Source organism: Canis lupus, chromosome 2 (genome assembly GCF_003254725.2).
Source record: "Canis lupus dingo isolate Sandy chromosome 2, ASM325472v2, whole genome shotgun sequence".
Lineage (NCBI taxonomy): Eukaryota > Metazoa > Chordata > Mammalia > Carnivora > Canidae > Canis > Canis lupus.
Window position 1 is genome coordinate 73,192,970 of NC_064244.1, and position 26,826 is coordinate 73,219,795.

General features: G+C 49.4%; 1 long non-coding RNA gene across 1 annotated transcript in view; it reads left to right on the forward strand.

The window, feature by feature from the left end:
• Positions 1–7,673: 7,673 nt before the first annotated feature.
• LOC112660258 (uncharacterized) overlaps positions 7,674–26,826 on the forward strand; it is a 41,128-nt gene continuing 21,975 nt past the window's right edge. Inside the window, exon 1 of the long non-coding RNA XR_003136806.3 lies at positions 7,674–9,094. This is a non-coding gene — a long non-coding RNA (uncharacterized LOC112660258). The remainder of the gene's footprint in view (positions 9,095–26,826) is intronic.

Sequence of the window (26,826 nt, forward strand, 5' to 3'; positions counted from 1 at the left end):
CACACTTCCTTCCTGGCACTGCGGAGGAGGGGCCGAGGAGACCAAACTGGGAACAAAACGTCTGTTCAGGGGCCTGATTCGGGCTGACACGGGCCTTTGAGCTCCCTGAGTGGCATTTATGGCCACAGATATGGAAAAGAAAATAAATCTCCCAGGCCCGGCATCTTGCTTTAATTAATAACATAATCAAGTTTCTGGCCTCGTGGAATGGAAGGATTTCAACACTCAAGGCCCCTCTGGCAGCAGGCAAGGAGTGGGCCTCCTGACCAGGGAGCCCCCAAAGCAAGCGCTGGCCAGGCAGGGCAGGGAGACTGGGGGTGCACTCAGGGCCCCTGGGCAGGACAGTGGGATGCTGGCTTCCAGGCGTGACGCAGGGGCTCAGCTGCCCAGCGCCAGGGAAGCAGAACCGCACTGATGGCCATTATCCTTGCTGTTGGTTGTGCACGTATTATGTCCTGGCCTTTTACCTTTATTTTCCCACTCAGTCCTGACAGAACCATCGGGCAGGCTGTACTCCCCGTTTTCCTGATCAGGGAGCTGAAACCCAGAGAAATTGGGTGATTCACTCAGAATCACAGCTGGAAGGTGGTGGGGCTGGGACCTGAATGATCCCCAAATGATCCAAATGCAGGGCTGTCCTGAGACGAGAAAGCCAGAGAAGAGGGCTGAAACTCACTGTGGGACCGAGGGACTGTGCCTCTCATTTCTCCCCAAGGCCTCAGGTGGGAGGTGGGGACAATGTCCCTTTTAAGCAGGACAGCCCACCCTGTCTGTTTGAGCCACTGTAGAGTCTAAGGGTGGAGATGGATATTGAGAAATAATGGCTAGATTTTAAAAGTGGATGTAGAGGGAGAGAAGTAGAGGTGCTGAGGAAGGCAGGGGGTGAGGGTCAGGCATGCTGGGATCTGGATCGGACACCCAGTGTGCCCTCCACCCAGTGCACACTCTTCAAGGTTCCATGAGCCAGAAACAGCAAAGGAGAGAGGCCCGCCCCTAGCTGGGAATGCTCTGGTCCTCTGGGTGCTGAGCCAGGCTGGGGGCCAGGTCCTAATTCCTGCTGTTCCTCCCACCTCCTCCCCTGGGGGGCTGCTTTGGATGGCCTCTCTGAATGACCTTCTTGGCTCCATGGAGGCTCCAATGAGTAAATAAACACAGGAAATTATCAGATCATGATCCGGCCCTAATCTACTTTTGTCTCCTCTCCCACACTCCATGATCCAAGTCAGGCAACGTGTTGGTTGCTTGGTGGCTTGGGTCTGCATAGGTGTTCCCACCACCTGCAGGGGCTACTCCCCCATCACTGATGCTGAAGTCCTCTCTAGTTCTCACTAGCTGACTCAAAAGTCACCTCCTCCAAGAAGCCTTCCCTGAGCATCTCATCCCAAAGTAATTCTCCCACCTTGGAGCACCCACGACCCTTTATCTCCCCTCTCTCATTACTGGGATACTTTTTATCTGGCAGCTGAGCCACTCATTCATTCAAAACACTATGGATACTTGCTTTACTTCTGGAATGTTATTCTGCCCTTGTGTTGTCTCTGCTCTAGGTTCCTCAAAGGCAGAAGCTGGTTGTAATTACAATAGTGATTCTAATAGTATCTTCCAGTTGCTGAATGCTTGCTCTGTGATGAGGCACAGATCGGTTTGTGAGTTGTTTCATTTAATCCTCACAAGACTCTTGTGAGGTTGGTGTTATTACCGTCCACATTTTATAGATGAAGGAACTGTTCTAATTCTTAGAACAGAGATTAAGCTAATTGCCTAAAGTCATCATCTAGTAAGTAGTAAAGCCAGAACTTGAATCCAAGCAGTTTAATAGCAGAGTCCAAGCTCATAACTACAAGTTTAAATAACATGTGTAGAAGTGCCTGGCACAGTGCCCAGCCCATAGCCACAGATTCCCAAATGTTGCTTGAATGTGAACACCCCACAGGGCCCAATACTGACTGACTTATTTCCAAAGTTTGCGTATTGAATCAATACAAGAATGGCTGGTGGAATGAGCTCATGGTAGGTTTTGGGAGATTTTCCAGTTATCTACTACTGTATAACAAACCACCTTGAAACCTAGTGGCTTAAACTGTTTATTATCTCTCGTGGTTCTGTGGATTTGATGGGGCTCAGCCAAGAGGTTCTGGCTTGAGGTATCTGCTGGGGTTACAGTTAGATGGCAGTGATGCTGGAGTTATCTGAAGGCTCACTTGGGCAACCAGGATGGCTTCTTCATTCATAAGGCTGGTGCCTCAGCTGGATGATTACAACAGTCAAGGCTGCTCAGGTATCTCTTGCCACATGGCATCTCCATGTCATTAGTCATTATAGCGTGGTGGACTCAAGCTAGGAGGATTTCTTACATGGTGCCTGGCTTCATCCAGGGCAAGCATTCCAAAAGGCCCAGGCTGGAGCTTTGGAAATCACATGACACGGCCTTGGAAATTACATGCCATTATTTTGGTGCATTGAGTATTAGGAGGTATGGGCTCACTGGTTCAGGAAGAGGACATTAAAAAAAAAGATTTTCTTTATTCATGAGAGACACAGGCAGAGACATAGGTAGAGGGAGAAGCAGGCTTCCTGCGGAGAGCCCAATGTGGGACTCAATCCCCAGACTGGGATCTCACCCTGAGCCGAAGGCAGTCGCTCAACCACTGAGTCACCCAGGTGTCCCTGGAAAGAGGACATATTTAGAGACTAGTTACCACTGGAGCAGCACTGAATCATGAATGTCCCAAGGGCTTCAGTCATTCTGGCAGGATGTGAATCAAGATCTACTCAGGAGTCTAGAGTCAAGTGTTAATATGGAGGTAAACTTCTGAATGAAGGGAACTGACATTTCTTTGACCCATAATGTCTTAGGCTTCCTCAAACTCCTCCAAAGAACTGGAGTTTGTTTAAATTTGGGTCCTGGAAAAATTTTGATTCCTGATTCTTCCAGAGCCAAATCCTCAACATTTGACTCAAGTCAAATGGACAGGTCTTCACTGAGTATCTACTATGTGCCCTGTCATGTGTAATAATGATCACTAATATTTCTGAGTGCTTGTTCCTGACATTCTTCTAAGTGCTTTCACATTATTGTTGGATATAATTCTTATAATGATCCTATGTGGTAGGCACTTCCATTATCCCTAGTTTTTACAAGTGAGAAAGATGAGTCACAGAGAGTTTAAGCAACTTGCATACATTCCTATAAAAATGAGGATCAGGATTTGAACTCAGGTCTTTCTCGAAGCCCATGCTCTTAAGTGCTATGGGCACTTAAGTGCTATGTATACATACATAGATGTATGCCCTGCCCTGTGAGAAAGACCTGAGCCACAGGACAGTGTTTCTACCTTCAAGGAAACTGAGCCCAAAGAGAAAAGAAGACTTGAAATACTTTGTACGATTTTGTTGAACCTTTGTTTAGGAAGCAATTCTGTTATATTTTGCCAGTTAGTGGAAAAGGATCTGCTTCTCTGTAATAATGGTAGTATATAAATTTCAGTCCACAAGAATTCCTCCTGAATTATCCATCTGAACCAGGAGTGATGTTTAAAGTGAGATGTCATCACTTGAAAAATCTTTATCTGATTGGACAAAAGTGGGTCACTAGTTGGTTCAGTCAGCATTTGCTGTGTGTTGCATAACAAGCCACACTAAAAGGTAGTGGCTTAAAACACATGTGTTTGCTCAGGAATCTATTGGTTTAGCAATTTGAACTGGGAATGGCTGGGCTGTTTTTCTGCTGGTCTCAGCTGAGCTCACTCACATGTTCATAGTCAGCTGATGGACAATAGTCTCACTCACTTGTCTGGTGTATGTGGTTTGGCTGTTGGCTGGGGTGACAGAGGTAAATGACTGTCTCATCATCCAGCAGGCTACATAGGGCTCATTAACATAGGTTTGGTCACGGGGATCCCAAGAGTAGCAAGAAAAGGCAATCTCTAATGCCTTTGCTTGCATCACATTTGCCGATGTCCCACTGACCAAAGAAAGTCACATGACCAAGCCCAAACTCAGAAAGGAGAGAAATGGACTCAACTTCTTGATGGAAGCAGTTGTAAAGTCATTTTGAGAAGGGGAGGGATATATAGAGTATATCTATCTATCATCTATCTATCTATCTATGAGGGAAATCGGTGGCTACTTTTGTGTCTCTTATACTGGTTTTCCTGAAGTTAAAAGACACCTGCAGGGATCCCTGGGTGGCGCAGCGGTTTGGTGCCTGCCTTTGGCCCGGGGCGCGATCCTGGAGACCCGGGATCGAATCCCACGTCGGGCTCCCGGTGCATGGAGCCTGCTTCTCCCTCTGCCTGTGTCTCTGCCTCTCTCTCTCTCTCTGTAACTATCATAAATAAATAAAAAAATTAAAAAAAAAAATATTAGTAAAAGACACCTGCAGGTAAGCAGAATAACGGCCCCCCTCCAAAGATGTCCACATTGTATCCTGTAAGCTACGACTATGGTGTTATACTTTACATGGTAAAAGGGACTCTGCAGATTAATTAAGTCCCTAATTTAAGTAGCAAATAATTAACCATTCAATTATTGATTATTAAAATTATTTTACTAAAATGAATTATTTAAATTATTAATTTAAATATCTTTAGATGGAAAGATTATCCTGGATTACTAGGTGCACCTGATGTAACAACAAAGGCGTTCTAAGGGAAAGATGGGGACAGAGTCAGATTACAGAAGGAGATGGGAATCCAGAAGCAGATGTGACTGCTGACTTGAAAATGGAAAAGAGCCCCGAAGCAAGGGAGGTGGGCAGTTCTTAGAAGCCGGAGAAGGCAAAGAACAGGTTCTCTCCTAGAGCCTCCAGAAGGAACACAGCCCTGCCAACACCTTGATTTTTTTTAGTCCAGTGAGACTTCTGACCCTCAGAACTATAACATAATACATCTGTATTGTTTGTACACTACGTTCGCAGTAATTAGCCCCAGTCTCAACAGGAAACAGATACAACACCTCACAGCCATCTAATATTTATGGCAAGATCAATATCTGTTTTGTGATTAGTCCAAGGCAGGTAATCACATCCTTTTCATTAGGACAAAGACAGGTCTTTTTAAACACCCACTTCTTAAAGTCCTCAAATCCTAGAACAGAAACATACCCCGGGAATGCTTTCTTCTTAAAACCCATTCAAGGGGAAGCGTTTTGACAAATCTGCAGATAAAACCAGAGTTAGGATGAGCAGAGTGGAGTGTTTTGAGAAAGGTACCATATTATGTTTATGAGCTACTTTCCTTAAAGATCTTGATCTTTTAGGACGATTTTACTATTTAATAATTTTAATAACAATTTTTTTTTTCAAAGGAATAATGGAGTATAAAAGGCTTAGACCATTACCAAGTTTCCATGGCTCACCTGCTGGCTACACATCTTAATTGCTGGCAAAGTCCCTGAGAGGAAATAAGAAGCTTCTCTCTCAATAATGCTGAATCAATAGTGACAGCCATGTCACACACAATAAACAGAGAACAAAGTGAGATGGCCCATCATCCCGAATGAGAGTGCATGGAAGTATCCCTCTCACCAGTGGGAATGCACTGGTAATTCATCACAGGGAAAATCATGAATGAGATATGGAGTTGGCCTCTCCGGTGGGGATGAGTGGCAGGCTGTCCCCATCGGCGTGACTTCTTACTAATGCACCCCAATTTCTGCCTAAGACCTCAGCCAGCAGATCAGAAAGTGAAAGATGCTTTTGCTTCAGTGGTGAGACAACAGGGTAGCAGAAAGTTGTAGCCATATCAGGCTCTCTGAATGGAATTTCAGACCAACCCCTTATTTTCCGGTTGGGGAAACAAGCCCAGAGAGAAGTGACTTGTCCCAGATTAGCCAGCAAGTGGGAGCAGGACAGGAATTAGAACTCCTGTTTCTTGGGCCAGTCTCTGGACTACTCCTTAAAGAAAAAAAAAAGTACAGAAGGGGAGGGGGAAGAAAAAGGTGGACATGGGGGAGAAAGGAGGTGCTTAGGGAGAGAAAGGAAGAGGCAAGGGGAGAAATGCACCACGAAAGTCAAGGTAGCAAGAATTCTCTAGAGAAGTAGATACCAGATGCCATCTGAAGACTAGCTACAACTGTGTCATCCCGTAAGATAAATGAAAATAAAGTATCTCCTAAAAAAGAATGTGAGGGAGAAAAAGGACGAGGTTGAAAATATACCTCATCAGAAGTTATATTATTATTTTTTTTTTTTTTTTGTTTTTTTGTAGAAGTTATATTATAATAAAATCAGATAAAATAATAAGTACCACTACCTATCCCGCATGTTCTTTTACACGGAAGGACTGAGTGAGCTTGAAGATGTAAATATGCCTGTGAGCTGTAAACCTTAGAAAAAATCCAAACCTCAGGCTGGTCACTTCTCCTCACTGGGCCTCTGTTTACACGATTGTAAAACGAGAAGGGCCAACTGAAGGGGTAGCAACACTCTTTGAGAGTAGCTGGTGTTGGCAGGAACTGTACTTGTTGGGAGAGAAAGCAAACATGGCGCTTCTGTTCAAACAACGTCCTCAGTCCATTTCCCACATTAAATTCATCTACTCAAGCGAACTGCGGCAGAAGATTGAGCCAGGACATGTGAGCAACAAACCACTTTTGTCCTAGTTGTCCAGATGCTCTCGAGTGGGAAGCAGCCGGGCACCCTCCACCTCTGCCCGAGTCGGCTGGGCCTCGTCGGCTGGGCCCTGCCTGCCACACCAGGCCAGAGGCCCCGGATCACAAGATGGCACCTCCTGCCCAGCAGCTCGGCAGCCGTGGGCCAGCAGGGCCAGGCTAGGCAGGCAAACTCCATTTCTGGCTCATCAGCGACTCATTTTCAGAAGTCATCCCTCGGGGAGCTTGTTAAAAGGCCGTTGGCATCCCCAGGAGTAGGCCTCAATTTGCCTTTATGAATGAACCGCTCCAGAAAAATCAATGAATATGTCATTCAGGTCAAGTAAACAAATGCGTTTTCTCCTTGGGGCCTGGTGCAGGGGCGGCTGAGTCTCCCCCAGGGCAAGGAGGTTCCGAGAAGCTGCTCTGTCTGGGCCGAACCGTGGCTTCAGGTCAGCACCCTGTGCAGGGCCTTGGCTCCCACTGAGCTCCTGTCCACCCTACCCACAGTTCCTTGTCCCCAAGCCACCTCGAGGGACCTGTGCCTAAGGATACAGGGGTAGAAGCAGCTTCTCAGTATTTTATGACTGGGAAAGATCCTACAGAAAAACCTTTCTCAATTTCTCCACCCTCATTTTTCCTCTTCCTCACTCATTGATTCAGGGGACATTTATTAAGCACCTACTATGTGTCAGTCACGTGTATGCTGGAGGCGGGGACTTGATGACACGTAAGATGCGGGCTGGGTCTTCAAAGGTCTGACACACTGTGCAGCGGTTCCCTCTGCCACAGAATGACCAGACAAGCTTTCTAAACACACACATCCCCCTAACGATCTGTGAAGGAGGACATCTGCTCATGGCCGCCTAACTTCTATCTCACATTTCCCACCAGGTTGTGCTATTCTTTATTTATTTATTTATTTATTTATTTATTTATTTATTTATTTATTTATTATTTTTTTTAAGGTTGTGCTATTCTTATCAAATTTCTCTCTCTCTCTCTCTCTCTCTATATATATATATATATATATATATATATATTTTTTTTTTTTTTTTAAGTAGGCTTCATGCCCAGCGTGGAGCCCAACATGGGACTTGAACTCACAACCCTGAAACCAAGACCTGAGCTGAAATCATGAATTGGATGCTTAACCAACTGAGCCACCCAGTCACCCCTCAGATTTCTATTTTTCAAAAACTGATCTTTTGCTTCTAAATATCTGAAAGGCAGACTTCATAAAAATTCCATGACCTTTACCTTTTTGCTGACATCACACTCAAAGTGTGCTTATAGATTCATGAAGTTCCCACACACTGAAAGTTCTTCCTGCGTTGGCGTCCGACAGAGGATTTAGAACAAAATATTGAGCTCCTTTTAAGAAAGTGAACCAGCAGTTTCTCCGTGGAGAGAAGGTTTCCATTTACCAGAAGATGACGTCCCCCCGAGGGAAGCGAGCCCTGCTGGTGTCTGAGGCGCTGTCTTCCTCACACAGACTTTGGTGAGGGAGCTCCTTCGGCCATGTTGTCATCAGAATAAGGTTTCTCACTTTAGGCCATAGGCAATGCACTCAGAGAGTCGTGAACATTCGAAAAAAGGAAAATATTTTTCCAGATCCTTGAGGCCTTCTGGGCACACATTTACAACTCCAGAGGTGAATTACTGACAACATGAATCAGTTATAAAACAAGGTCCTTCCGCAATATAAAGTTTTAAAGCTAAAGAAATGTATCTTTTTTTTTTCCTCAAGGCAAATCAAAATTAAATTAAAAAATAATCAATTCTGGACAACCAGACTTTTTGTGACAAACGCCCAAGGATTTATTACCTTAAAATGGTGAGACACAATAAGGGAGTCAGAGAAAAAAATCCTGACGGTTCCAACCGTTCTGAGAGCCGGTCATATTTCTGCTGAGTTTCACAAAACACCCATATATATTAATTGTAAAAACTGCCCTGTTTGGCCAAGCAAGTTGAAGTTGGATTCCCATGGCCACCTGCAACCAAAACAGCCCGGACTCACAGAGACCTGGAAGGATTCTTAAACATTCTCTCAGGATAAGTTGGGCTACTCTTGGCAGCGAGTGACTGAATGGAAACTTAATGAGGTTTCACGCTATGAGGACACTCCTTAGCTCACGTAACAGGAAGTCTGTTATGACTGTTGATGACATAAGGCAAAATGACATCCTCAAGGACCCGGTGCTTTCCATTTCCGCCCTGCCAACCTCAAGGGTGGCTTTCTGTCCCGAGGCGGGCTCTCCTGCACAAGATGGCCGCCACAGCCGCAGTCCTTACGCATTACGCTTCCACATCCGCCGGAGGCAGGAAGGAGGCTTTCTCCGCACCTGTCATTTTGCTTTCCCAGAAGTCACCTCGATCAATGTCCTCTCAGATCCCATTGGCTAGAATTGGGTCACATGACCATGTATAGCTGCAAGAGAGGAGAGAAAAGGGGCCAGAAGGCATTTTCAGCATCTGAGGGAGAAGCCATCTGCTGGAGGTAAGGAAGGGGTGGCTGCAGGTAGACTAGCCTCTTTCCTCTTAACTACCCCTGCAAAGTAAGGTGAAGATATACAGTGGACAAGTAAGTCTTTGTGAGTAATACATTCATTCAAGGGAAATGTTCCACACAACATGGCTGCCTCAGCATGCCTGGTGGCTGTGTTTTTGGACCTACACAGGAGTTCCTCTGCTTGAGGTAGGATCCTGTTTTGACCTGTTAACTGAGAGGTTTTGGTTTCTGGTGTTTCCTTCTACCCCTTGACCCTTCCCCGCAGTTGGCTGGACTTTTCTGCTCATTGCCTCAGGGAAGGGGTGACACAGCAGAAATGCAGAGAGAAAAAGGTTGGACTCTTGGCTTTGAATTTCAAAAACCTAGACTAGAAATGACTCCTGAGGCTGGGAAAAAAATTAGAGGTTGGTGGCGAGTGAGGCAAAGGGCAGGCCCGGGAGAGACCATGTGGGTGTGAGAGGATTGGGGTCCAGCCTCCACCCCAGAGGGAAGTGTCTGCTGCAGACCCCGCAGGGAGTGGAGTGGAGCCAGGCGGAGGGAAGCTCACACCTGCAGATGGCCCAGTGTCCATGAGCCCACTGTGGCTGGAGTGCTGTCCCATGAAGACAGCAGCAGGGTGTCCCTCTGTGCCCCTTTTGGACAGTTAAAACCCCAAACATGGGGCTTGGTGGGGACAAAGTGGGGTAAAAGGCAGGCCCCAGGCCCTGTCCTTGTCCCCAGACTAGGCTGGCTCTGTCAGAACCAGGATGTGATCAGCCCCCGAGCTGGGAATGCGGGTGCTCCTCCTGCTACGATGATGGAGAGGAGGGCGTGCTGGTGGCCATAGCAAGTAAGGCCCCCCCTAAGTGGTCACAGTGGGGTGGTTTAGCTTAGCTTCGACCCGGAGAAGGGTGAGTCTGCCCCCCACCCTTTCCAGTGTCCTCCCCTGTCCTGCCCTGGAGTGGGACCCCGTGACAGGATCCCTGGTGCTAGCTGTCAGCCCCTCTGGGAGCCCCCACATACCCCCGTTTGAAGAACACTGTTCTGATGGACTAAGCCTCACCTGTCTCTAGGCTTGGTTTTATTTTGAGGGGCTCAAGCTCTTCTTCCTCTCTTATAGTGCTGGAGCCCATTTAGGTTTGGTGATAGGGAAACTGAGGCCCACTGGGCCCACTAGCTGAGTTCTTGCGGTGTGTCAGCTCTGTGCTAACATCCTTTATGTATGTCGCTTGGACATACATGACTTTGCTGGACTCTTACAACACTCCTATGAGCCAGTGCTGTCCCAGTTCCATTTTATGGACGCGGGAGTGGAGCCTCAGGGACGTGCAGCAACCTTGCTCAGGCCACCAGGCTGCTGGCAGAGCTGGGATTTCCGGCCCAGGCCCTCCGACTCCTGGATAGTCTGCGGTCTCCGGGTAAAATGACTTGTCCAAGGCCACACTGTGACCCAGGAGTGGGAGGGGAGGGGAGGAGGAGCGGAGGCCGGGCTCCTCTCACTCTTGGTCTGTGCTCTGGAGCCGTCCTGTGGCTTCTGCTGTCACTTGCAAGGAGCCGGTGGGGACTGAGCAGGGAGCAGAGAGGAGGAAGCCTGGCTCCGGGGTGTGCAAAGCGCACTGGGGCCCTGGCCTGCGGACGCCAGTCTAGGTGGCAGGAGGCAGCACGCGCCCTCCCCGGCCGCCCTGCTCAGCTGACCCGGGGGAAGGGCTCCCACCGCAAACACCCCACTGTTTACTTGCCCCCGTGAGGGTGAGAGGCGTCGGGGGGCCTGGTGGGGGACACGGCCATACCAGCCCTCACCTGGAATACATTACAGCAGCTGTGACTAATTAAACTTTGATTTCCTCAAATTTCGATCTTCTTGGAAATTCCTTCAGAGCCCGATGGTATTCGAGGCTGTGGCAGAAAGTAAATACCAGCAGAGCCACAGGGGCCTCCGGGCAGCCCGTTCTCCATGTCTCCCTCCCTCTCACTGTCTCTGGCTCTGTCTCTGTCTCTCTGCATTTCTGCGTTTCTTCCCGAGGCCTCACAGGAGAACCCCCCTAGATGGTCTCCAGACCACAGTCCCGGAAGCTGAACTGGGGTTTCCACCGAGGTGAAAAAAAATGTTCCTTCTGTTCTTCTGAGGGGTGGCAAGGATGGGGTGGTGGGGGCGTCGCGCCCTCCATCCCACCGGGGGGCCTGCAGGCATCAGAACGGCCTTCTGGGTGGCCTGCGTCCTTGGGTTTCCACCTGTGGCTTGTCCTGAGGTCATCTGAGTTGGCTCAGTGTCCTCGGGGGCCAGCTAGGCAGGGACACCCAGAGAAGGGTGCAGCCAGGGCCAGCAGGGGGCACGTAGCTCCCAAGAGGTGCAGCTGAGCGACTGGATGTGGCTGCTTCTGGGTGTGGGCGCTTGGGCTTCGTGGGGTGTCCGTGCTGCCCGCCGTCTGTCCACGAGAGTCGGGCTCCATTCACTGAGCATCTATTATGTGCCAGGCCCTGTGCTGAGTCACTCATGTCCTTTCTCCCCAGTCTTCACAGCGGTCCTGTGAAGAGTGTAAGGTGGTGTAAGTGCCCTGTTTCACAAGGAGGGCAGAGGTCAGGAGGCCACCTGGGGTCAAAGAGGTTAAGAGACTGGCTTGAAGCCACACGATAAGAGCAGAGATTCCGACCCTGGCCTGTCTGAGGCCAGCACCCACATTTTCACGGGCCTGTCACGAGGCCTTTCCATCTTGAAAATGCTTTGTGTCTTCTTCCAACATACAGCTTGGGGTGGAATGGAAGGGAATGGCATACTGTTTCTTTGGACATCTTGATTTTAGTCTATTCTTCTTTCTTTTTTAAAAGATTAAAGAGATTTTAAGGTTTTCTTTCTTAATTTAACGGCATCAACAAATACTTGTTTCGTATAGAAAAATTGGAACATACGAGTAAGTGAAAGATGAAAATAAACATCCATAATCCCACCAACCAGAAACCACATGTGTTCTCATCCTGGCGTGTGCTCTTTCGGGTCTTGTGCATGTGTGTGTGTCTTTCTGTTCATTTGAAAACTATTCACAGAGCGTGTGCGGTGGACGTGCCAATGCTGTGAAAGAGGCAGTCGATGCGCGGTGCCACCCGTCACCCTGGGACGACACTGCCCAGGTTGGTCCCCAGCCCTCCCACTTACTACCTGTGACCTTGGCAAGTTGCTTAACCTCGCGTGCCTTAGTTTGTTCATCTGCAAAATGGATGTACCAGAGGTATCTGCCTCATACAGTTGTCGAGAGGATTCAGTGGGATAATGTGCAGAAAACACTTAGCACCATGTCTGGAATGTCGTAAGCACTCAGCACATGTCAGCTGTTACCCTGGGTGCCAGGCTTGGGCACAAAAATAGATCTCTGACTGCATGAACCCCTGGTCTAGCAGGGGGTGAGAACACGTTCATCGGATGATCACACCGGCAAATGTGAAGTTGCTACAGTGGTGAGAGGGACCCAAGGCTACCAGAGCCTGCATCCAGAAGACTGATCTAGGCAGGGCAATCCTGAAGGCCGCATGCAGAGGTGACACTTGGTCCGAGATCTGTAGGATGTGGAGGATTGGGTTAGGCCTGGTCGGCAGGGCAGAGCATTGCCCGCGGAGGAAAGAGCCAAGGCCCGTGGATGGAGCAACATGGCCAGCGCGGGTCTGGAGGAAGGCCAGCACGTCTGGGGTGGAGCATGAGGTGAGCATCCTAAGAAGCCAGAGTGGAGAGGTTGGCAGGGCCTGGACCCTGAGGCCTCAGAGACTGGCACTTGAGGAGTTTCGCATTTATTCTGAGAGCAGTGGGGAGCCATTGAGAGATTTAAAGCAGGGGCCTGTAACAAGATCCCATTGATTTTTAAAAGATCCCTTTGGCTGCCTGATGGAGAAGAGATTGGCAGGAAAGATCAGAGGAGAGGCCGGCCCAGGATCATCCTTGGTTGCCTGAGCTCCGCACTTGCCCTCCTTGGTCTGTGCCTCTCTGGATGGGGTAAGAGTCTGTGTGTAGCCCAAGGGCACTTGTCTCCCAGGGCCTCTCCCCCAGTTCTCCCTACCAAGAGCCTGATCCCAAGGCCATGGGGGCCTCTTCCTCAGGCCGGTCTCCTTAACGGAAGACCCCACTGCTTGTATATGCACCTCCGGGCCTTAGGTTGGCTGCAGCATCTGCACCCTGCCCTTACAGTGGGATGTAGCCGGGCTGCACCAGGAAGAGGAGTACAGGGACCCATGGCTTCCATTTGTATTCTTGGCAGGGCCAGGCCTGTATGGGCAACCCACCATGACCACCATTCAGGAGAGGAGTGGATGGACTCAGGAGGTGTTCAGGACATGAAAAGTCTGGGGGTTGGTGCCAGACAGGGAGATGGGGCCGAGGGGTGGGCTTTTGCCTGCACACCTAGGGTCACTGAGGGACCTCGTGGAGAGGACCTGACTTGGGTGGAGGGGAGATTCTGAGTTGGATTCGCACATGTTGAGGTGAGGATCTCTTGGGACATTTAAAAGATGTCAGATAGGCAGTTCTGTCTCTCTCCACACACACATGAAACTAAAATTCATTCCACTTAGGACTGGTTTTCTTAGAATAATGTGTTGGAAAGCTCTAAACCCAAGTTGCTTTGTCTCCATCTGAAGCCTTGTGTTGTTATTCTACCCTTAGTCATTGATACCTTAGTATGAATCAGGGGCTCAGTGCCCTTCCCATTTGATTCCTGTCTGGGGTAATTTAGGAACTTGGTGCCCTGCATGCCCTGTGTCACTGGGGAGGCTGTCATGAGTGGCCGAGGACCAGCCTGGTCCATCTTGCCATCCCCTCCTCCATGGGCAGAAAGCCTGGCTGTGGCTCTGGCTCCCAGGCCTGATGGTCAAACCCCACCTAAGCTCCCTAGATCCCTTCCAGGCCTCTGGCCCTCGGCCCCATTCCAGCTTCTCAGCCGAAGGGTGCATGGGCTCCACATCTATCAGCGGCTCACTCCTAGCTCATTCGGTTGACCAGAAAGTACCTTTCCCCAAACTGTTCTGGCTGTGAAGGGATCTGCCTACCATAGCCAAAGCCACATGTAGCTCTGAGCTGCAGCTGTGACTTCTTTCGCTACCCCCAGGCTAGGAGGAAGACAGCAGCACCCTGACACTTCACTGTGCCTGGCCCGACTCCTATATCTGGGCCCTCAAATGAGGCCATCAGGCAGGGCTGGCCCCAGCTGGCACCAGGGCCCAGTGGTTGAGCTGCCAGCTTCCTCTCCCCACTCCCTGATCAAACAACCACATGTGGGCAACGGCTGAGCTTCTCCAGCTTTCCAGGGGCAGGGAGCTGGTGGGGGAGAGGCAACCCAGCTGGCCACAATTATTCTGGATGCTGAGTGTGGCCTGCTGTCCTTTGGGAGTGGGGCTGCTGGCTCACCTTGGCTTCACCCCTCTCCTCTCAGAGGAGCTTGGGCCTGAACTAGTGGAGAGAGCCAGAGGGAAGGGAGGAAGGAGGGGCCCACCTTTCCCTCCTCACTAACTCCAAGGGACAGAAGCTACATCCTGGATGGGCCCTGAGGTCTTACTGGTCAGAGGACCTTGGACTTTTCAGGCAGGGAGGGATCTCCCAGAATCAGGAAACACTAGGTCCAGAGGAGTTGTGACTGGCCCAAGGTCACCCAGCAGCTGAGATGGTCTCAAGCTCAGATCATCTAAACCCTGATTCCCCATCCAGGACTCTCCCTATCTCATTTTAAAGTCCCTAATATTTGTCAACAGGTATATACTGCATGCCCCCGGGTGCTCATTCTACCACTGGGTGCTATTCCTCGGAGAAGGCCCTTGTTCCCAAGGGGTATACAACTGGGGAGACAGACAACAAACAATGAACAGGGACCCTGGGATCCCGACCCGAGCCAAAGTCAGATGCTCAACCACTGAGCCACCCAGGTGCCCCTGGTAGGTGATTTGATTTTGAGGGTGGAACCGTCATGAGTGGGACAAGTGGCATTAAAAAAGGGACCCCAGAGAGCTCTCTCGCCCCTCCTGCCATGTGAGGGCACAGTGAGGAGCGGGTGGTCTGCAACCTGGAAGAGGCCCTTCGCCAAGAACCTGACCACGCTGGCACCGTGATCTCAAACGTCCAGCCTCCAGAGCTGTGAGAAATAGATCTTTGTTGTTTATAAGCCACTTAGTCTATGGCAACTTGTTACAGCAGCCCAGACTCATGCAGATGACTACATTCAGGTGGTAGAGGAAGTATTCTTAGCAGAAGTGACATTTGAGAACAATAGGATGGAATCAGTCATGGGAAAATTTGGGGCCAAAGGGTTCCACAAACGGTCACAGCTGGTGCCAAGACCCTGAGGTTGGGATGAAGTCACTGTGGCTGGAGCAGAGTGAATGGGAGGCAGGGGTGGGGATGAGTTCAGAGAGATAGATGGAGGCCAGACCAGGTGCGTTTTGGTAAGGAGGTGGCAGGATGATCTCACTAGGCCTCCCCAGCTTCTCGGGTCCACACCACCCCGCAAATGGATAAGGCTTTTGGAGGGACTCCATACTTCTACAGCCCAAGGCAGCTTCTTTCCTGTCTTGTTCTTTGGAGGAGAGGAAGGCAGCCTGGGTCTGTGAGCGTGGGGATTGGAGTTGTGGTCTGGCTGGTTACGTGACATTGAGGCAGTCCCCCCTCCTCTCTTGCCCTCAATCTTATCAGAAGTGAGAGAATTGGGCTCTCGTGTTGGGAGGTGCCACATAGAGGAGAAGGGGGAGGAGGGACGGAGACCAAACAAAGCTCAAAGTGATTAAACAGTGATTAAACAGGGGCTGGGCTTGCCCCAGTTGCATCCAAAACTGTGCAGGAAATTTTTGTGTTGGGGAAGTTTGGGCCTGTTTGTGATAGCACCGTTGTCCTCAGTGTCCACAGTTCTTAGGGCTGGGCATGGAAGGCCTTGCAGTACAGGCTGGCGGACAGCAGAGGGCACCAACTGAATGGCCAGGGATCCTGGGAAGGGGGAAGTAGTTGGTCTGGGGTTGGTACATAATGGTTGGTGGCTACCAAAGATGTCACTTTCACAATCATCAGTGACGGCTGGTAGGTATCCACGTGGATTCATTTCACAAAGACCCACCATATGCCGCTCTATGCTGAGCACTGTTCTAGGTTTCAGGGAAATAGAGTATGACGTAGTCAGGAACAGGAATTGGCTTTGATCTTCAACTTTACTTTGATGGGAGTGTGACAGCTGGCACATAGCGTTAAGAAAAATTCTGGGGCTATATCTTGATTATGGGGTATAGAATGCTGTGATTGATTAGCAATGTCTGTAAAAGTGAGGTTAGAGAGGGGGCAGGATGAGGGTCAGGTATGTGCTCTCTTCTCTAGTGCAACCTCATTATTGGATGATTGAGTAAATCAAGACTCAGAGAGGCCAGGTTAGTTTGTACGAGGTCGTGCAGCTGAATGTCCGTTGTGTAATTGGGTAGCCATGTTTCTGCGTCTGAAGAAATTGCATTGCCAGGCCGGCAGGGATGCTCTGGACATTGGTGCCACCACCAGGGATCATTGTGGTAACCAGAATGCTCGATGGTGGGGAAGGACACCTGATGTATTGCCCGCTGGTAGTTCTGATATTGGCTGCTTAGAGGGCCAATCTGATGGCTGGTAGGGCAGGATGGGCCATCCCAGAACCCACAATAGGGACCAAGAAGCAGCCAAGCAGAGCTCAGGCGTGACCCAGGCCACTGGACTGGGACCCCACATTCATCCAATAGCACCCTGTGCCTCCTGAGTTTCCATTGACTTCAGATGGGTGAAGGGCCCTGTGCTGGGCCCTGAATGGGGGGGTATGGAGGTACCTGAGTCAGAATTTTTGTGTATTGGTGGGGACACAAACACAAGGTAGAAGGACTGAGGGCTAAGCAGAGGCACCAGTAGCAGTGAGACCTGGGAGAGGCAGTCTGTTCTCATCAGGGGAGGCCTCGGTGGGGGGCGGCTCATGAAGGAGGCGCTTAAATGTTAAATGTTAAAGTAAGTTATATTTTTTAAGAAGCCATGTTTATTGCAGACAATTTGAAAGATAAAATATGCAAAATAAAATTACAAGAAGCCTGTAGGCAACCTCATTATACAAAAATAATTACTGTCAACACTTTAACTGCATATTTACACATGGAGTATATATGTTCAAATTTTCTTTATCACCAGCAGTGGTTCTCCAAGCGTGATCCTTGACTGGCAGCATCATTTGGGAACTTGTTAGAAATGCAGATTCCTGCCCCCTCATCAGAGTCTCTGGTGAGGCCATTTGAATAGGCCTTCCAGGTGATGTTGACTCAAGTCTGAGAACCACTGACTTCGTGGATTATGTATGACGTTCCATTGTCAAATATTCTTTCACAATTTGTTGTTTAATGCTGGAGTGCTCCCTTTGTATTGACTTGATTAATTCTCTAAAGCCATGCCGTGGTGACATCCTGTGTGTGCCTGTGGCCATGTGCACACCAGGGCTGGTGGAGGTGGTGCCCTTTGAGTTAGGCAGTGACCGGAGGGGGTCCATGCTGGCAAGACTGGGTGCTGTCTCTGGTCTGCGACAGTGCACATCCGGGAGCGGCTTGGGCTCTCCCTCCCCCGTCACACCCTCCGTGGAGTGGCCATGGCAGGGCAGGAAGCAAAGTGGTGAACCTGTCAACATCAATTGGATGAGACTTTGGCAAAAGGAGTCCAGATTTCCTGGGGCCAGTGGTCTGTGCCACAGAACAGAAAGAAGCCACACTGTCAGGCGCAGCCCAAGGAGAAAGAAGTAGCTAATAAAACAGTTTTGGTGCACAATCCTGCCGGCCTCAGCATTGGTTTGCTTTTGTTTTTTTGTCTTGGTTTTCCCTCTGCGTGTGGAGAAAAGTTGGAGCTCCTGTCTGTCTTAGAACGTCCAACTTTGCATGCTCGAACAGCCACTGTTAACCCGGCCTCTGTCCTCTTTCCTGGGTCTCCGTAGGTCCTCCCTGGACCCCCACCTTTAACAGCTTTCCCCCAGAATGCCCCGGCCCCAGCTTCTCAAGGCTTCACCATCCACTTTTTCTCTTTGGCTCAGCTCTTGGGTTAGGCAGATACAGATAGAAGAGGCTGGAAATGAAGGGGCGGCTCCCACCAACCCAGCTGAATCGAGATGATGAGTGAATGGACGAGGAGTGATCTGGGAGCTGATGCCAACACCACAATGCCCAACAAGCTAGCAGTGGATGAGGGGGTTGCCCATGACCCTGACAGCCAGGGGGAAGCTAGTCTCACCTTGAGCCCCAGAAATCCGCAGGGGGGCCGGGCTTTGGGTGGGAGCTGCTGAGAAGGTCAAGGCTGAGACAGCCCCTGCCTGTGATTGAGAAGCATTGGCTGAGCCCCTGATCCTGCCATTCTACTGCTTGGTAAATTTGCTGTGGCTCCCTAGCGAATGCAAGTCCCAAAGTCCTAGCCTGGGGTCAGGGACCCCCATTCCTGTGGCCCAAGATCTCTCTAGCTGTATCCTCCTAGGATAGTGCCCAATAAATATTGGAAGAACAAATGAGCAAATGAATGAATGAATGAATGATGAATACTCACGCTCTAGCCAGGCAGCTCACTCCTTACACTGTACGTGAAATGCACAGTATGTTTTTCTGTCCTCTTCCTCTCCGCTTACCCAAACTCTGCCAATGCCTCAGTGCCTGGTCTACATGGATGCTCCATAAAGGCTTGACCAGGAAAGTGTGAATGTGGGATGAATAAAAAGACAGAATTATGTTCAGATGCCTCATGGAGTCATCTCCACCTGCTTGTGGTCTGCGCATGTGACTGCCTCTCGGGGCCCGTGCGGCCTCATTTCCACCTGTATCTGAAGCTCTGTGTGGGTGCTGTGGGGTGGGGCGGTTTCTTTGTATCCCCAGCAGAGCAGGGCCATGCCTGGCTCAGACCAGGGTCAGGCAGGGAGCAGGGGGGTGACCCGCAGCTGCAGCCCACCCCTGACGGGCCGACTTGGTCCATAAGTGACGGGGCCCTCCCCATGTAAACTGGGGAAAGAATGAATGTGTTTTTTTGGGTTGTGATTATTTATCACCGAATTTTACTCACTCTCATTCCAGATAGGATGATCAGAAAAGACACAAAAACACTAGAAGCATTAATTCAAGGCCAAAAGAACGGAGGCAATGAATGGAACTGAGGAAATGATTGTACCAGAAAAGCTGGCTGGTACAGCCAAGTTTGCCCTGAGCTTCTGGGCCATCTCACTGAGACCCAGAGAGAGAGAGGAAGGGACTTGCCCCAAGTCACAATGACAAATGCCATGTGCCATGCACCAACTCATTGGATCCTGATGAGAGCCCTGCCCCACAACTGCCACCATGTGTCCACGCCACAGATGGGAAGAAGAGGGGAAGTAATTTTCTAAGGCCACACACCTCTGTTTCAAAGCTGGGTTCTTAACCACCACCCTATCCTGCAGTTCTCTAAATGAGAAGGAAGAAAGAAAGGGGAAATGCTAAGGACCCATCCATCTCCGGGTATTTCTGGAGTCTCTAATGGATCCAGCACACTAGCAGGGATGGTGACAGGCTCTCTCCTGTCTCCAGGTGTGGCTCCCTAACAGTGGCTCAGAATGTCTCTTCTCCAAGTAACTTCCATGTAGCAACCTTAACTCAAAAGGGTGGCGATGGTGGCATTTCAGGTGGTAAGTCCAGCTGCCCTATGGAGGAGGTTTCCTCCTCAGCTGAGGCTGAAGCCAGCTCCTCCTGCCTCTGGGGGCTGTGGGCTTCCTGGCAGAGGCTGCCGAGTCCCAGCCTCAGAAGAGGGTTGGTGTTCAGAGAACTCTGTCCAGGAAAAAGCAAACCCTTTTCTTGAAGGGCTGCAGCAATAAGGAGCCCTTCTATCTGTCAAGAAGATAGAAGAAACCGCTTTGAGACAGAAGAACATTCTTAGGAAGCTCTGATGTCTGATCTTAGTGGATCCTTTAGCCTCTTGTGAAAGAAGGCAGTGGTGGCCTCTGCTCCTGGCCTGGCCATACCACCTTAGTGGCTTCCCTGGTGGCAGCCACTGATTGTCACCCCCTAGGTTGATCTGACCAGTCTCCTGGTCCACCAAGAGGCTCATAGGATCATTGAATTTGGGGCTTGGATGGGACCTTGGCTGTCCCCTGTGGGGCATGTACCAGGAGATACAGGTTACCCTTTGGGGCAGGAGACCCGGATTCTAACCCCAGCTCCTCTCTCTGTGGAACCCTGGATATGTATCTTCAAACTTGGGGAAATCTCAGTCATTGTATCTTAACATTTATTTTCCGCCCCGCAGTCACCAATTTTTCCTCCTTGGACTTCAATTACACATACCTTAGACAATCTGATGTCGTCTCAAAGGTCCTTGGGGCTCCGTTCACTTTTCTCCAATCTTTTTTCAGTTTCCCTGTTCTTCATATTGAGTAATTTCTACTGTTCTGACTTTGAGGTCAGATCCTTTCTTCCTCCATTCCAATCTGCTTGTGAGCCCATCTAGTGAATTTTTCATTTCAGTTATTGCACTTTTCGGTTCTAGAACTTCTGTTCAGTCTTTTAAAAATGAGTTTTACTCTCTCTGCTGAGTTTGGGTTACGTTTTCCTGTTTCTTTGCTCATCTGATAATTTTTGACTGCATACTATGGATGATTCTTTGTAGAGACTCCATGTTCTTCTAACTTCCTGTGAACGTTGTTGGTTTGTGTTTGATTAGGTGGTTCAGCAACTGGCCTATCACCTTGGACTTGTGTGGACTAGGTTTCATACTTGGTTACAGTGGACCTGGGGAAGCCAAAGGGTTTTTCCAAATCTCTCTAATGTGCCGGGACTCAACCTCCAGAGTCTTTCTTCCCTGTGGCTCTTCTCTAGGCTTCTTTTAAGTTTTGACAGAGAGGGTCTAGAGAGGCATCACTCAAGGGCAGGGTTTCTAATCCTTGGCATTATTGACATATTGGGCTAGCAATTCTCTGTTTTGGGGGCCATCCTGTGCATTGTAGGGGATGCTTAGCAGCATCTCTGGTCTCTACCCACTAGATGCCAGTAGCAACCCCATAGTCATGACCATCAAAAATGCCTCTATGGGCGCCTGGGTGGCTCAGCTGGTTAAGCGTCTGACTCTTGATTTCAGCTCAGGTCACGATCTCATTGTTGTGAGACTGAGCCCCATGTTGGGTTTTGGACTGGGCGTGGAGCCGCTTAAGATGCTCTGTCTCTTCCTCTCCCTCTGCCCCTCCCACCCTTAAAAAAAAATATGTCTCCAGATGTTGCCAAATGTCTCCAGGGCTGAGGGTCAGGGAGCAAAATCACTCCTGGTTAAGAACCATTGCCCTAGTGTATAGTCTTACTTTAAGATATTTAGAAAGAACCTCCTTTTAACAAAGTGCCTCAAATACATTTTGACATTCTTCTCAAATGAGGGTACACACCCATCACACAGGGCCCTTGACTGGGCTGAGAGAAGAGCGTGTCCCACTTGTGCACCTCATTGCTGAACTATGCTACAAATTCTGACCCATTAAAATAAATCTGGGAACAATCTTGGGAATATCGCAAATTACAGTACAATTCTTATGGTGTTAAATTTGCTATAAGTAAATATTTTAAATAGACCTCCATATTTGCAACTTTGTGTTGGCATTTTTCTCTGCTTTTAAATATGATTAGCCTCCCGAGATGGTAATGACTGGGCGTCTCTTGTCTGCGAGGGTCAGTGTATATTCTCTCCCTGGTCTCCTTGGTCTGTGTTCCAGCATGTGCTGCTGATGGTTTTTTGGTGTCTTTCCAAGGAGCTGTCTCTATTTCTCCCTTTCCCCTTTCTATTTCTCTCCCTTTGCCACAGGAAGAGCCTAGGGCCCAGTGTTGGGCGAGGGTGCTCGTGAGAGTGTGTATGGGGGGCTGGTGCGGTGAGAGGGCTGCAGAGAAAACTTTCTTCAGGTCTGCTCTGGGCTGAGATGTCGGCAAGAAATTTGGAGGAAGAAGGAAGTAGTTTGGCTGCTGTCTATACCTGGCCAGGGCTTAACTCAAACCACACTGGTTTTCTCTACACAGCTTCTTGGCAACTTAGAGACCAAATATGGTTAAAAAGAAATAGCAGCCCCAGGACAATACTAGGTGCATTACATGAATCCATCCACACAAGAACCTCAAGTGACCCCTCAACAGCCATTGTCACCTCCTGAGGAATGATAAACAGGGAGGCATTAGAAAGCTGGCGGGGGTGTGTGTGGGCGGGGAACTAGAGGCCTTTGTATCATTTTCAAAAAAGGGGAATAGATGGATTTTGGGAAATCACTGACTAACCATGAGGCCTGCCTGGTGCTGCTGTAATGTTCTAGAACAGACGACGGAAGAGCAGCTAAAAGTGATGGCTGCTGGGAACAAAGCCTTGCCAAACTAACATGACTTTCCTTTTGCTCTGATGAGCAGAAGAGGTGTTGGCATGGGCAGGTGGAGCCTGATTGAACAGCCTCCCCAAAGGTTATGCCCAGTGGGGACGCCTTACTGGGAGCCCTTTCTTCCTGGGTCCCAAAGCTCTCCCTGTACCCCAGTTTGTGTCCCTTCTTCCAGCCTTCACTTTCTTATGATCCTCTCTCCCTGTCCCTTCTGGTGACTCCGGGCCTTCATCCTGTTGTTCCTGGCACCTGGCGTACTGGTACCCCCAAGTGTTTCCTAGCCAACTCGTCCCCCTTCCTCCGGACTTGGTTCAAATATTACTCCTCCAGGGAGGCCTCGGCTCCGTCGGCCCACAGGCCTGTGTGTTACTATTCAGCAGCCCGGGGAAGGTTGGTTCCGTGTCTACCCCACCTGTAAGCCCAAGTGTCTGTTTCGTGTGTGGCTGCGTGTGGAGGGCACAGAGCGGAAACATGACAAATCTGTGTAGGAGTAAAACGAAGTCTTTAAAGCTTAGCTTGGCCAGTGTCCTAAGATGTATTTGAAAGACCCAGGGATAGTTTACCTGGAAAAGAGAAGGTTCAGAGGAAGGTTGTCCTTTGGAAGATGGGCCTTAGAATTACAGACATTGTTAAAAAGAGCAGAACCAGGACCTGCGGGTAGTCAGAGTGAAGCAGGTTTCTGCCCTAAGTGGAACCCGTTTGTGCCAGAGACTGCTGGCTGCCTTTCCTTCTTCTGTAACAGAACCCCAGTCTTGCTTAGGGTATCCCCGTGTCTTCGAAAAGTCACATTTTCCACTCTATCTTGTAGCTAGGTGTGACCTAAGTCTTCCGGCCAGTGGAAGTTGTTGGGTGGGACTGTGGGGAAGGCTCTTAAAGAGGGTTCAGACAGTAGGCCCGTGCCATTTTTACCCTTCCCTTCCTTCCTTCTTCGCATCTAGAGCTGTAGACCTGATGGCTGGAGCACCAGCAGCTACTTTGGAACAGGAAGAAACCACGAGAATGGAAGCCATGTGCCAAGGGTAGTGGAGGGGAAAGAAGGATCTGGAGGTATTAAGGACATTGCAGAACTACCACACCCACTCCGCCTTTAGTTAAGGCATTATCACTGGGTTTTTCAATGTGCAGTCAAATCCAGTCTTAACCGATACACTGGATGTTCCCCTCCACCCCCTAGGAGGGTCTCCATCTTTTGGTACATGAAGGAAAGGCCATTTGGTTTCACCCATCCTGCATCTTTCTGTTCCGTGACCTTAGACATCCCTGCTGCTACCTGCTTGTGACCCTGTCTGTCCCACACTGGACACCACTCTTCTGCCTTCATCCTCATGAAGCTGCTCCGGCACAAGGTTGCTGTGTACAGCAGGCATTTCCCGAAGGTCGGGGGGCAGCAGGGGGTAATTGCAGCACAGAGCAGGGACCAGTTTCAAAATCAATGCCAGATATCACGTTTCTAGAAATGTCTTGGCCACACCCTCCCCCAGCCGAGGTTTCTTGCTTGCATATTCTTCCTTTGATTCCCAAAGAAGCTGTGTTTCTCCTGCTTCTCTCTCCCCACCTCCAGCTGCTAGCCAGTGGTCCCCAAATTCAGTTCCCCTCCCATGCAGAGCAGGTTGGGCCTGGGCCTCCTCTGTAGCCACTGGCTCCTGGTCTTCATCCACATGTGGTATTACATGAAATTATACCTTTTCTTTAATCTTGGATCAAATTTTTAGATAAGGCCCATTCCCTCTGATCAAAGCAAACCCTGAGGCTGGCAAGTTGGGGCTGTTTCTTTGTAGATGTGCAGAATCAGCACGTCCCACGTGGGGTCCAGGAATCCTTAATTTTTTAAAAAAGACTTTACTTATTTATTTGATGTATATATAGAGAGAGAGCACAAGCAGGGGGAGCAGCAGGGAGAGGGAGAGGGAGAAGCAGGCTCTCCACCAAGCAGGGAGCTGGATGCAGGGCTCTATCCCAGGACTCTGGGATCATGACCTGAGCTAAAGACAGACGTTTAACCAACTGAGCCACACGGGCGCCCCTAGGAATCCCTATTTTTAATAAGTTCCCTGGGCAGGGTGGGTAGAGAGTGCAGGTAACTGAGGCCCAGAGAGGAGAAATAAGTAACTGAAGGTCGCACAGCTGGTGACCAGCTAAACCTGAAGTAGATCTCAGATCTGCTGGAGCCTCTTCCAGGACTCTTAAACTACCCTGGGCTGCAGCTTGGACTCTGGGGTTCAAGTCATCCTGTGGGATCCCAGCAGATCCACATCTGCTTCCTCAGCCTGCTGGCTGACTCCACAGCAGGCCTACAGCTCTTCGGAGTTTAGCCTAAGAGCATCAGAAAGAAACTCAGGAGCTCATCTGGATCCCCTGAGGGCATGGAAGCCACCAGCCCCGTGGTGATGGAGGGCACATGGAGGTTACCTTGGCCCAGAGGGGACACTGAGGCACAAAGAAAGAGACCAGCTTTGATCATCATTTGCAATGTGCTTCATTTTGAAAGGTCAGTGGTGCAAGGCCAAGAAGTGACACAGGACAGAGGATGTGTTCTGTTACAGTCTCTGTTCACAGGAAGGAACAAAACCTAAAGGAGATTTGAAGCCTACTGTACAGAAAAATAATAGAAGGGTATTTCCATGTGTTACAGCTTCTCTCTGACAGTGGAGTTGTAGTGGGTTTTGTTTTCCTCTATTTTCCAAGCTCATTTCATTGTGCTGGATTTTTTGTGCTTGCAGATTCTGTGTTTTTTTATTTTATTTATTTTATTTTTTATTTTTACAAACTGAAGATTTGTGGTGACCCTGCATGGAGCAAGGTTACCGGCACCATTTTTTCCAAAAGCATTTGCTCATGCCTCTGGGTCACATTTTGTTAATTCTTGCAATATTTCTAACTTTTTCATTATTATTTCATTTGTTATGATGATCAGTGGTCGGTGGTTTCTTGAGATGGAATCTACTCCTGGTGAAGAAGCTGTGAAGATTGTTGAAGTGACAACAAAGGATTTTGAATAGCACAGAAAGGGGCAGGTTTGAGAGGATTGGCTCCAGTCTTGAAAGAAGTTCTGTTGGGGGTAGCATGCTGTCAAACAGTATTGCATGTTCCAGAGAAATCGTTCAGGACAGAAGAGCCAGTTTGCCATCAATGTGGCATATTTGATTTCTGTCTTATTTTAAGAAATTGCCCCAGAGGTGCTCGGGTGGCTCGGCCTGTTAAGCATGTGCCTTTAGCTCAGGTGATGATCCCAGGGTCCTGGAATCGAGCCCCACGTTGAGCGCCCTGCTTAGTGGGGAGTCTGCTTCTCCTTCTGCCAACCCCTCCCTTGCTTGTGCTCTCTCTCTCTCTCTCTCAAATAAATAAATAAAATCTTTAAAAAAAAAAAAAAAGAAATTGCCCCAGCCACCCCAACCTGCAGCACCCACCACCCCGATCAGTCAGCAGCCATCAACATCGAGGCAAGACGTTCCACCAGCAAAAAGGTTACAACTTGCCAAAAGCTCAGATGATGGTTTGCGTTTTTTAGCAAAAAAGTATTTTTAATTAAGGTATGTACATCTTTAAAGACATATTGCCATTGCACACTCAGTAGACTGCAGCACAGTGTAAACATAACTTTTGTATGCACTGGGAGTCCAAAAAATTCATTTGACTCGCTTTATTGTGATATTTATTTGATTGCTGTGGTCTGGAACCGAACCTGCACCATCTCCGAGGTGTGCCTATGTTACTAACAACAAATGATATTTGTATTTAGGGTTAAGGGGAGAGGATCATTTCCAGGACCAACAGCAACACTGGGGGAGTCTTGCCTCAGACATTTCGTGTCCCATCTCCTGCTTTGTGGCCGCATTGGTGGCCATCCTTCTGGGGCAGGTGGGCCAGTCAGGTCCCTGCCTGTCTCCTGGAATACCAACGGGGCCCTGCTCCCTGGGGACACCAGTGCTTCCTGGCGCCTCTGTGCTGACACTCGAGATTGGAGTTGCAAGGGTTTCGTTTATTGGATTTGGGCACAGACCATCTGGCCTTTTGAATCTGAGCATGCCAGCGGTGAGGGACACATTTCTGATTACGGGCAGATACACGGGGGAGCTGGATCTAGCTCGGGAAACACCTGCAAGCAGTGGGCCGCCTCTGGCTGGAGCAGATGAGGGCTCTACCTACCGCCCAGGTGTGTTTGGCCTTATGGTCATTCATGCTTAAAGACTTGAGGCTAATTCTCCCCATCCCACCCCACAGTCAGAGTCAAGCTAAGGGGTTGGGAGGTTGTGGTTCTGTTGGTGTCTGTGCAGTGCTGGGCCCGTCACTTAACCTCTCTGGGCCTCAGTCTCCTCACCATCAAAGTCTGATTGCTGAGTCGCTTGCATGGCTGACATTCTAGATTCTGTTTGGTCTCTGGCGGGCAGT